The sequence below is a fragment of the Oncorhynchus clarkii genome, chromosome 14, assembly GCF_045791955.1.
Source record: "Oncorhynchus clarkii lewisi isolate Uvic-CL-2024 chromosome 14, UVic_Ocla_1.0, whole genome shotgun sequence".
Lineage (NCBI taxonomy): Eukaryota > Metazoa > Chordata > Actinopteri > Salmoniformes > Salmonidae > Oncorhynchus > Oncorhynchus clarkii.
This window is the reverse complement of record NC_092160.1, coordinates 10,139,049-10,151,134: the sequence shown is the minus strand read 5'-3', so window position 1 is coordinate 10,151,134 and position 12,086 is coordinate 10,139,049. Positions and strand designations below refer to the sequence as shown.

The 12,086-nt window shown below is 42.0% G+C and overlaps 1 protein-coding gene across 5 annotated transcripts in view; it reads right to left on the bottom strand.

The window, feature by feature from the left end:
• LOC139366239 (discs, large homolog 3 (Drosophila)) overlaps positions 1–12,086 on the bottom strand; it is a 140,907-nt gene that overhangs the window by 22,035 nt on the left and 106,786 nt on the right. The gene's annotated exons all lie outside the window — the stretch shown is intronic.

The window sequence follows — 12,086 nt, the reverse complement described above, 5'->3', positions numbered from 1 at the left end:
TGTTTTGGAGGAATGGAGTTTTGTTCTGCCTGGTGCAATCACCAGGTGGTAAATTAGTTAGACCAATAAGAATTCCAAACCTCTACCAATAAAAGCTAGTTTACAGTTGTCCCCTCCCCACTTCCAGTAAGGTACTTAACACCCAGAAATGATTTGATATTGAGAGAGAAAAACAGCTGCCTTGAACCTTTAACAGTGACAACCCATCACATTACTATTATGAGAGTCACAAGTGTGCTCTCTGGCACATCTGGCATATCTGGCACTGAAGGAGGCAGTGTCATGGTGCGTTGGTAAACAAGTAGAAAGTGGGAATTTACCACATGCAACTGAAAAATCCACTTGAACGGTCCTCAAACTAGTAATTACTAGTGGGAAACTCGTCTATCATCCTGAGCACCCACTTCTCCCACATGGTGACCTCTGACATCAACTACTAAGAAAAGGGCCTCTAGAACAGCATTTTTGGCAGTGAGACTTGTATAAATATTTTATTGCATTTATCTATTAATGTGGTTTTTGAACTGAATAATTTGCTTACAAGCATGATATAGCTGTACTTTAAGTTTATGGTTGCCAAGATCATTTCGCAAGGAGTTCAAATCAAATGACTGTATCCAACTGGTATTTAAGGCTTATTAACTGGTAAATTCCAACGTTTACAAAATGCAACATCAGAGTGGAAACTTGAGGCCCAACATAACAATCCCGTCACACAGACAATGCAAGGAACATGGTGAATGCTGAACATAGTGAATGACATTTCATTTTCGCAGTGAACAGTGGGTTTGGTGAACAGTCGCATATGCAACAAAATATTTTGCTGTGTGACCAGGAGGTTTATTTTGGGAGCACTGTGCAACTAGCAAAAAAATCATCCAGATAATATTTGTTGTAATGATAAGGCTTCGATGTAACATTGTTTCCGAGTGCCCTAGAGAAAAAGTAATGGTTGCACCATTACTACAGTGAAAACGTCTCGCTTCTAGTTCAACCAGGTTACAAGATCTGACCCATATTACAGGCACAACATTTATCTTCCTAAAGCGGATTGCCGAGCCCGCATTTTACATTCATTCATTTAGAAGGCCCACCATGTCGTGGGCCTTCTAAAACTACTCACGGGTCGTTAACCATGTTTGCACTTTGTTAAGTCGTGTTACATCATTGGCTAGCTAGCTAACAACCTGGTAACATTAGGGGGCACAGAAAGAAAGGAAAAAGGGATTTCCTCTTCAGGAGATAAATGATCATAGATAGCAATGAATGACAGATCTCTTGCCTGTCATCACAAACCTGACATTTTAAAGAGGGTGTACAATTTTCTATGTAATGCATCTCAATGGGAATATAGTGCTTTTACACAATGTAGAAACCCAATATTTCACAAATTATTTTAAAAAGTAGATAGAAACCATATAAGCCCAATTAGTGTAGCACGGTATACCAAAACATTACTTTTTTCATACTAGAACATGAAAAACGGTTCAGCACTAGAATGTGCTATTTTTTTCGATACTTTGTCAAATGTGTCTCACGGATCAAGCCTGTATCAGCGCAGCCGTGCCTGGTCCACTTACTCATTGCTAACCTGCTCTGGGAGTCTGGGATACATCAGGTTAGCTCCCCACTCATGCTGCACAGAAGTTAACACACTTGAATAATGTGACACGGCATGTAGACATTTTGAAACGTAACTTTTCGCAAAACCATGTCCATACAGGTTAGAACACTTTATAATGCAGTTAGATAGCGGTAGCTTCCAGCTTTGTATGCTAACTTTCCTTGCAAGCTGACAGCTAACATCAATTCACTACCCTAGTACATAATGCAACATTTTCTGATTTCAAAGCTGATTGCCACCAAAAACATTCACTTATTTGGCAACTCTCACATCTCTCCCAACTGTTATCTATTGTCATAAACTTTTTTCTTATCATTTTTTGCCGCGTAAACTGGCCCCCTAATTGACATCATTGGTTAAACGCTATTTTTGTTCATCAGTACAATAAAATAAGTCCCAAATGGAAGGGAAACAGCTCTGTAGCCCCATGAAATCAGCCAAAACAAGTTAAATAACTCAATGCATTCACCTTAGGGCTGGGCGATAAGGCATAGAAATCATCTCCATTCTTTCAAACTTATGGCCGATATCACGATACATCTAATTATACATTTTGTATATGTTCTCTAAATAAAGCTTTGCTGCACAATTAAAGGGTAAATTATACCTAGGCTTAAAAGGTACAAAACCCACTAATACTTTCATTAATTCATCAAAATAGTTGAACCTGCTTTTTCTGCAATAACCACTGATCTGCCTTTCAAGTTAGTCTATGGAAAGTTTATATATCAGAACCATGTACATCCACTAATAACGACCAACTTCTTGTAGCAGGCATTATAGAAAATTAACACAGGTCTCAAACAATATCTCAGGCACAAGCCCACATGCTAGTGAGTAGCCAGCTAATCTTTATATTTCAAGCCTAGCCAACTCAGATCTATTTGCTTGCTACCAAGGTAGAACTGTTATGAATAGACCCTCCTGTCCGTCACCAACTGTTTGAGCAACATAGCCTGTTCACTTCCGGCGCCGACAGAGATGGCCGCCTCGCTTCGCGTTCCTAGGAAACTATGCATTTTTTTTTTTTACGTGTTATTTCTTACATTGGTACCCCAGGTCATCTTAGGTTTCATTACATACAGTCGATAAGAACTAATGAACATAAGAGCAGCGTCAACTCACCATCAGTACGACCAAGAATATGACTTTCGCGAAGCGGATCCTGTGTTCTGCCTTTCACCCAGGACAACGGAATGGATCCCAGCCGGCGACCCAAAAAAACGACTTCGTAAAAGGGGGAAACGAAGCGGTCTTCTGGTCAGACTCCGGAGACGGGCACATCGTGCACCACTCCCTAGCATTCTTCTCGCCAATGTCCAGTCTCTTGACAACAAGTTTGATGAAATCCGAGCAAGGGTAGCATTCCAGAGGGACATCAGAGACTAACGTTCTTTGCTTCACGGAAACATGGCTCACTGGAGAGACACTATCGGAGTCGGTGCAGCCAGCTGGTTTCTCCACGCATCGCGCCGACAGAAACAAACATCTTTCTGGTAAGAAGAGGGGCGGGGGCGTATGCTTCATGGTTAACGTGACCACAAGAACATACAGGAACTCAAGTCCTTCTGTTCACCTGATTTAGAATTCCTCACAATCAAATGTCGACCGCATTATCTACCAAGGGAATTCTCTTCGATTATAATCACAGCCGTATATATTCCCCCCCAAGCAGACACATCGATGGCTCTGAACGAACTTTATTTGACTCTTTGCAAACTGGAATCCATATATCCGGAGGCTGCATTCATTGTAGCTGGGGATTTTAACAAGGCTAATCTGAAAACAAGACTCCCTAAATTGTATCAGCATATCGATTGCGCAACCAGGGCTGGAAAATCCTTGGATCATTGCTATTCTAACTTCCGCAACGCATATAAGGCCCTGCCCCGCTCTCCTTTCGGAAAAGCTGACCACGACTCCATTTTGTTGATCCCTGCCTACAGACAGAAACTAAAACAAGAAGCTCCCACGCTGAGGTCTGTTCAACGCTGGTCCGACCAATCTGATTCCACACTCCAAGACTGCTTCCATCACGTGGACTGGGATATGTTTCGTATTGCGTCAGACAACAACATTGACGAATACGCTGATTCGGTGAGCGAGTTCATTAGAACGTGCTTTGAAGATGTCGTTCCCGTAGCAATGATTAAAACATTCCCAAACCAGAAAATCGTGGATTGATGGCAGCATTCGCGTGAAACTGAATGCGCGAACCACTGCTTTTAATCAGGGCAAGGTGACCGGAAACATGACCGAATACAAACAGTGTAACTATTCCCTCCGCAAGGCAATCAAACAAGCTAAGCGTCAGTATAGAGACAAAGTAGAATCTCAATTCAACGGCTCAGACACAAGAGGTATGTGGCAGGGTCTACAGTCAATCACGGATTACAAAAAGAAAACAAGCCCCGTCACGGACCAGGATGTCTTGCTCCCAGGCAGACTAAATTACTTTTTTGCCCGCTTTGAGGACAATACAGTGCCACTGACACGGCCCGCAACTGAAACATGCAGACTCTCCTTCACTGCAGCCAACGTGAGGAAAACATTTAAACATGTCAACCCTCGCAAGGCTGCAGGCCCAGACGGCATCCCCAACCGTGCCATCAGAGCATGCGCAGACCAGCTGGCTGGTGTGTTTACGGACATATTCAATCAATCCCTATCCCAGTCTGTTGTTCCCACATGCTTCAAGAGGGCCACCATTATTCCTGTTCCCAAGAAAGCTAAGGTAACTGAGCTAAACGACTACCGCCCCGTAGCACTCACTTCCATCATCATGAAGTGCTTTGAGAGACTAGTCAAGGACCATATCACCTCCACCCTACCTGACACCCTAGACCCACTCCAATTTGCTTACCGCCCAAATAGGTCCACAGACGATGCAATCTCAACCACACTGCACATTGCCCTAACCCATCTGGACAAGAGGAATACCTATGTGAGAATGCTGTTCATCGACTACAGCTCGGCATTTAACACCATAGTGCCCTCCAAGCTCGTCATCAAGCTCGAGACCCTGGGTCTCGACCCCGCCCTGTGCAACTGGGTACTGAACTTCCTGACGGGCCGCCCCCAGGTGGTGAGGGTAGGCAACAACATCTCCACCCCGCTGATCCTCAACACTGGGGCCCCACAAGGGTGCGTTCTGAGCCCTCTCCTGTACTCCCTGTTCACACACGACTGCGTGGCCACGCACGCCTCCAACTCAATCATCAAGTTTGCGGACGACACAACAGTGGTAGGCTTGATTACCAACAACGACGAGACGGCCTACAGGGAGGAGGTGAGGGCCCTCGGAGTGTGGCGTCAGGAAAATAACCTCACACTCAACAAAACTAAGGAGATGATTGTGGACTTCAGGAAACAGCAGAGGGAACACCCCCCTATCCACATCGATGGAACAGTAGTGGAGAGGGTAGTAAGTTTTAAGTTCCTCTGCGTACACATCACAGACAAACAGAATTGGTCCACCCACACAGACAGCATCGTGAAGAAGGCGCAGCAGCGCCTCTTCAACCTCAGGAGGCTGAAGAAATTCGGCTTGTCACCAAAAGCACTCCCAAACTTCTACAGATGCACAATCGAGAGTATCCTGTCGGGCTGTATCACCGCCTGGTACGGCAACTGCTCCGCCCACAACCGTAAGGCTCTCCAGAGGGTAGTGAGGTCTGCACAACGCATCACCGGGGGCAAACTACCTGCCCTCCAGGACACCTACACCACCCGATGTCACAGGAAGGCCATAAAGATCATCAAGGACAACAACCACCCAAGCCACTGCCTGTTCACCCCGCTATCATCCAGAAGGCGAGGTCAGTACAGGTGCAACAAAGCTGGGACCGAGAGACTGAAAAACAGCTTCTATCTCAAGGCCATCAGACTGTTAAAACAGCCACCACTAACATTGAGTGGCTGCTGCCAACACACTGACTCAACTCCAGCCACTTTAATAATGGGAATTGATGTAAAATATATCACTAGCCACTTTAAACAATGCTACCTAACATAATGTTTACATACCCTACATTATTCATCTCATATGTATACTTATATACTGTACTCTATATCATCTACTGCATCTTTATGTAAAACATGTATCACTAGCCACTTTAACTATGCCACTTTGTTTACATACTCATCTCATATGTATATACTGCACTCAATACCATTTACTGTATCTTGCCTATGCCACTCTGTACCATCACTCATTCATATATCTTTATGTACATATTCTTTATCCCCTTACACTTGTGTCTATACGGTAGTAGTTTTGGAATTGTTAGCTAGATTACTTGTTGGTTATTACTGCATTGTCGGAACTAGAAACACAAGCATTTCGCTACACTCACATTAATATCTGCTAACCATGTGTATGTGACAAATAAAATGTCTTGTTCGGTTTACTGGTTGAACGGTCGCTGAGATTATATTTGGTTATCAATGCAAAATAACCTACTTTGATGAACAGCCTATAGATCAGATCAAAGAATCAAGTGACAACACTGCCCGATAGCTCTGGAAGGTATGATATGGCACGTCTCAATTTTCAGGTAGTGCAAAAGTAAATAGAATGTCGGAGCATATTACAAGGAGCCGGACTTTTTGTGACGGAAAACGACATTGCAACACCACACTACGTTCCGAATGCATCTCTGTAGAGCTTGCAGTAACTTTAAATTGAGGCGAATGCTCATGATGACAATCTTTAGTCTAGTTTGGTCATCTATTAGCACTGATCAAAACATTTTGCAAGCGTGTTAGCTATGTAGCCCAGTATAAAAAAAGGGGGGATTATTTTGCTCTTGGTCAAGCCTATATCTTGACCAATTGTCTGATTTTGTTTCACCGAATCTCCGTCTGTAGGCCAGAGTATGTGAGCGGAGCTGGCGCGAGGAGCGTGCCCAATCTGGCTGGAGTGTGGCTCCAATAGTGCTCACTTCAGGAGCTCAGGGCATGTGCAGCCCAGCATGCATTTGTAGTCTACTTGTGTGCTGGCATTGCCCCTTGCTTTAGCTACTGTCATGGAGTTAGCTAAATATTTTCATAAAGAAACTGATCAAACACACAGGTGCTAAATCAAGATGACTTACAAAGATGAGGACAAAGAGCAAGAGGGAGTGCGGTGATGTAGAGTCCACAACTAAAGACGTATTGTGGAATATGAAAAGATACGTATCCCAAAAGCATGGTGTACTTACTTCGTGAACATGCTAAAAGAAAGGACCGAGGTGGGTAGATAAGTGTGTCATCGTAGCAAAGTATTTATAACCAACAAATGTTTTATTTTTACTTTAAAAACTGAACATTTCATTCAGTGTTCTATTACCTATACAAATAGGCCCTAATTGATTTTGGCCCAATAGCCTGAAGCCACAGACTGTCCAAACTCGTGTTTCAAAAAATGTACTCAAAGGCAAAGTCATTTTTCCATTTCATTTGTATTTAATTCTAGGTCAATTTATAGAATATAAATGATTTAATCAAACAAAATGTAGTTGAAATGCTGACTGCTTTATGTCTCTACCAGCCTACTGTGTCGCCCTCGCAAATCCTTCACAATGCATTTCTTTGTATGCTATAGCCTTGAAATAATATAGCCTAAATCCTTTATTTTTCATTCCTTCTTGGGTTCCCTGTCTGGGTCCTGACCTATTTAGTGTGTTTATATTATGTTTTATATTATGTTGACAAGTAGCCTTTTTGAAATGTGCGCTTCTTACATTCACCTTTATTCAAATACTTTTCATTCAAATTGATATGGTTTGGTTTCAATACTTAAAAATCAACTGGTAGGTCCAAGTAGTCAAATAAATAGATGGGCGATGGTTAAATTGTGATTTTAATGAATGTACCAAATTTGGAATTGTATTTTTTTCTTCTTCCTGTGAACAATGAGGGTTTCTTTGCGGAGTGGTTGGAAAGAACATGAAGCGCTGGAGCGGGTGCACTGCTCGATAGAGCGGGATTTCTAACTCCGCTCACATGCTCTTGGCTGTTTGCAAATTTGGTTATTTTACCTCTGGCTGGGCAAACAAGTGGTGGTAGCTCATCATTTGTTTGCTAAATCTATCAGACACATTCAACATGTTATAACGTAGCATAAATCAAATGTATTATTTTGCTATTGACTCAAGCATAGGTAACTCGACAAACCCGCTGAGTGTGTAATATGAACACGAAACTCATTTCCTGTGGGTATCATGATGAGAATAGTCCCAAATGAACACCCTACACCTGCTACCTACTAGGCGTAGAATATACACCCAGGTGTAGCTCATAGAAGGGCTTACTCCCAGGTGGAGTAACAGGTATAATTTTTCAAGTCCGGCGTATAGCGAATTTTACGTTGGATGTAACGACCCAACTACGACCAACTGGTGCAACAGGCCCTAGAGCGGAGGTCAATTTGCCAACAGTCGTCCCATTGTTTAGGGCTGGTTAAGTACTGATTTGTGAGTGTCCTTCATTGTCTAACAGTAAAAGCACAATACTACAAAAGGCACTACTGTATTGACAAGACTTGAGGCATTTTACATACAATATGGAAAATGCATTTTGGGAAATGTAATTAAGATATTGCTAGCTGTTCTTGATCAACCGACTCTGTGGAAGTAGATAAAATGCTTCATTGCCAAAATCTCGAACAAATCTTTAATATGGAGGGAAATTACAGCCATTGGAGCTAGGGCTGTGGCCGCCATTACATTTAAATCAGCCGGTGATTGACCGTTAATTAACATGCACATTTAGCATCTCCTGGCTTCCACACAGCCTACAAGCCACTGACGCAGACCTTTGGAACATATACATTTTAAAAAGTCTAACAAAACTATGTAACATAGCCTACACCTTCACAATAAATCAATTATATATTTTAGACAGGTTTAAAGAAAAATGATATGAAATAGACTACATTTTCTTCATAAGAACAGAATAGCATACTCAGAGTTCCTTATGTTAGGTCCTGATCTGGCAATACCATTTGGCTGTGGGTTACACTAGCTCATTTAGGAAACACAATTTGATTAGAATTCCGAGGCACTGTATTACTTCATATTATGAAGAATACAATTGAACAAAGCTGAATAAAATAAAGGATATTTTCTCCAAATGATTTGAGGGAGTGTGCATGTGGCTATTCTTTGTTGAGCAGTTAACAAAAACAAACAAAAAAAATCATAGGTACTCATATATGCTTAGAGTTCTTAATGTAACTTTAGTTGTTCTACAAGAGTTGGGCTACACATTTAGATTTTTAATACATTGTAAGGATGCAACTAATGAGGATTCTAAAAAAGTCATTTGAAAGGCATTTTTTGCGCAGGCTGTACACACGTCAGTCTCTCATTCACAATTATTGTATTTTTTACCCCTTTCTCTCCCCAATTGGTAGTTACAGTCTTGTCCCATCGCTGCAACTCCCGTACGGACTCGGGAGAGGCGAAGGTCGAGAGCCATGCGTCCTCCGAAACACAACCCCGCACTGCTTCTTGACACAATGCTTGCTTACCCTGGAAGCCAGCCGCACCAATGTTTCGGAGGAAACACCTTACACCTGGCGACAGTGTCCGTGTGCCCGGCCCCCTAGAGGAGCCACTAGGGCGCGATGGGACAAGGACAACCCAGCCGGCCAAACACTACCCTAACCGGACGACGCTGGGCCAATTTTTCGCCTCACCACGGGTCACTGTGATGCAGTGCCTTAGACCACTGCTCCACTCGAGGGGCCCCTGCTCTCATTCACAATTTGACAAGCACTTAATGCCTCGAATTTCCCAGCGGCATCCCCTTTGTGTGGCTGTAATGACGCCTAAAAAAAATCCATGCCTTTGGGGTAAATATAATAATTCCCTTCTCCCTGAGTGCTCTGAAGCCCCTCTCACTCACATGGCTCTCCATAATGTGATCGGTTCTTTCTCACAGGCTACAAGTGAAGACAGACATCACAGACGCAACTGCACGTGTCCACATTTACATTTCGTCAGCCAACAAGATGAGTAGGCCTGACAAACAGCAAAAGCACTAGCCTATGTCAATCTACTATCCCACGTAGTACAAAAGTAAACCTATTTTATTCTGTGCGAGAAATAAATATTCCAAACATAGTCTGGGACAATTATGGGATGCAATAGATCCCAACTTAATACAACCACTAGCATCAAAAACCCTTTATTTTTTTACGCAATTGAGGATGACGGAACATATCAGAACGTTTAGCTTAAAATGTTGATAGCCCAATAGTTTATTTCTTCACATTATAAGCACGGCAATGCGTACACGGCAGTAGGCTTTAAGAGAGAATGTTCCATTAGCAGGAAAACACCATTATCAAAAGTGACCGCAAATGTGATTATGCATGTAATGATTTTATAATAAAAGGTGCATTTTAATGGTGAGAACACTTTCTTCCCCAAACTTGAAACTCACTCACTCGACTGCTTATGAATGTCAGTTAGGCTCTACACCCCTTGTAAAGCAGATTAATGTGCTTAATTTTAAGAAGTTATTTGGCCACCACCCTATCAAAACATATAGGCCTATGGGCTAGGCTACATGAGGTGTGCAACTAGGATTTTTTTTAAAACAGCAACAAAAAAAAACATTGATGACCAGAGTAAGGCAAGAAACAATCACAAGTGATAGGTGACCATCACCCATCAGACTATTATTGATTTAAGCTCATCTTTACATATATTATTTTGATTTAGAATGGACCATTACCATGCACCTGTCTCCAACCAGGGGCAGAGGACAAATACACCTACACTTAAATAGCAAATGGAGGATGCTTTTTCCATGGTTCATTTTTCATGCCAGGCAGGTAGGCTATACCAGATAGAAAGCATGCAGAAAATATATATTTTAAAATAAGTGTTGTAGTTGAGTCACGATTTTCATGACTCGCCCATTGGCTACTCAACTTCTCCTAACTTGGATTTGCACGTTGACTGGATAAACTCTTGGTGAGCTGTAACCACCAGTCAACCAATTTAGTTGACTGGTTAAGAAACACTGCTTTACAAAATTTCAAACAATACCAGTATTGCGTTTTAATAGTAAAACAGTCTAGCTATGTCTCTCTCCACTTGAGTATAGACGGGTTGGTTGTTTGGCAACAGAACCAACGCGTGCGCAACTATGGAGCCACACAGGCAGGGTTGGCTTAGCTTGTTGACATGTAAAACCTTATTGCTTGTCCCAATGTTTATTGAAAACATAAATCAAGTTGCACAATGAGCACGTCTCAAATACATCAGTTGATGGTTAGCCAGCGATTTTTTTGCATAGACATGACAATCAAAACAAGACGTGGTATCAAGAACAAGGAAAAACGAACTGAAACGAGTCACTTAGAATTCCCCAGTTTCTTGTCATTGTTGCTAGCTACCCAGAATCACAACGCAGGGCATTCTGCCCTATTGAAGAGTGCGCATAGTTTGACGTTCTTAGGTCTATAAAATAAAGTAGGCTGGTACTTGGACTTCTGCCAAAGGGACTCGACTACAACACTGAGAAATGCGAACATTGTCATAGGCTAATATGAGCCAAACAAAACAGCACTAGCCATGGCAAAATGCATAGAATTTCAGGAAATTCTTAACGGAAAAATGTGTTGAACTGTAACGTTAGAACATTAGCTTTGTAACATTTCTAGTAGGTGGTAGAGCGTTAGTTTAATCTTCCTCCAATTAATTCTGGAGATCAAAATAACGTCTACCAAATCGGTTCATTTTTAAACGTTGAGAAGACGTTACTTTTTTGCTAACATACTGTATGGTCCCTGGACTGGGCAAGAAAAGTAATTTTAAAAAACGAACCTATCTTTTCTGCTAATGAGCAAATATGTCTACAAATCAATAAGAACAGCAGTAATTTAGAAATGTCCTGACGCTCTACTTTGGACATTACAAGCTCTTGCGCTATAATTCAACATTTGTACCTAGCTGACGAATAAGTCTACCTACAGTAACACTTTTAGCTACCCTCTTGACACAGCCAACAATCTAGACTGCGTCTGTTAATTCATCTAGCTAACTAACCAGGTAGTTAAGTTAATGAACTAGCCAACTAAATTAGGTATCTACCTTTGGTGGAAGCTGGCGAGCCGAGGGTACATTGCTAGCTAAAGTAACTTAGCGGCATAGAATCTAATGTTACATTAGTTTGTATCTAGCTAATTCCACACTGACCCTTGCATCGGCCTTAGCTAAGAATAGCATTTACCAAAGGGGGAAAACAGGAGCTAATCCACGTAGCAGGCTTAGCTAATCAATTGAGTTTACCACGCAATTTGGATGGGCAACAGAAAACCATACCTAGCTATAATGGCAAGTTACTGTCGTTAACCGACTCACAACGGTTGCAAGACGATAACAAAAGACACGTACCGACAACGTGTGTGCCTGGTTCCAATGACATTCCAGTGTATTATTTACGAGAGAAAAGTTATTCCTGT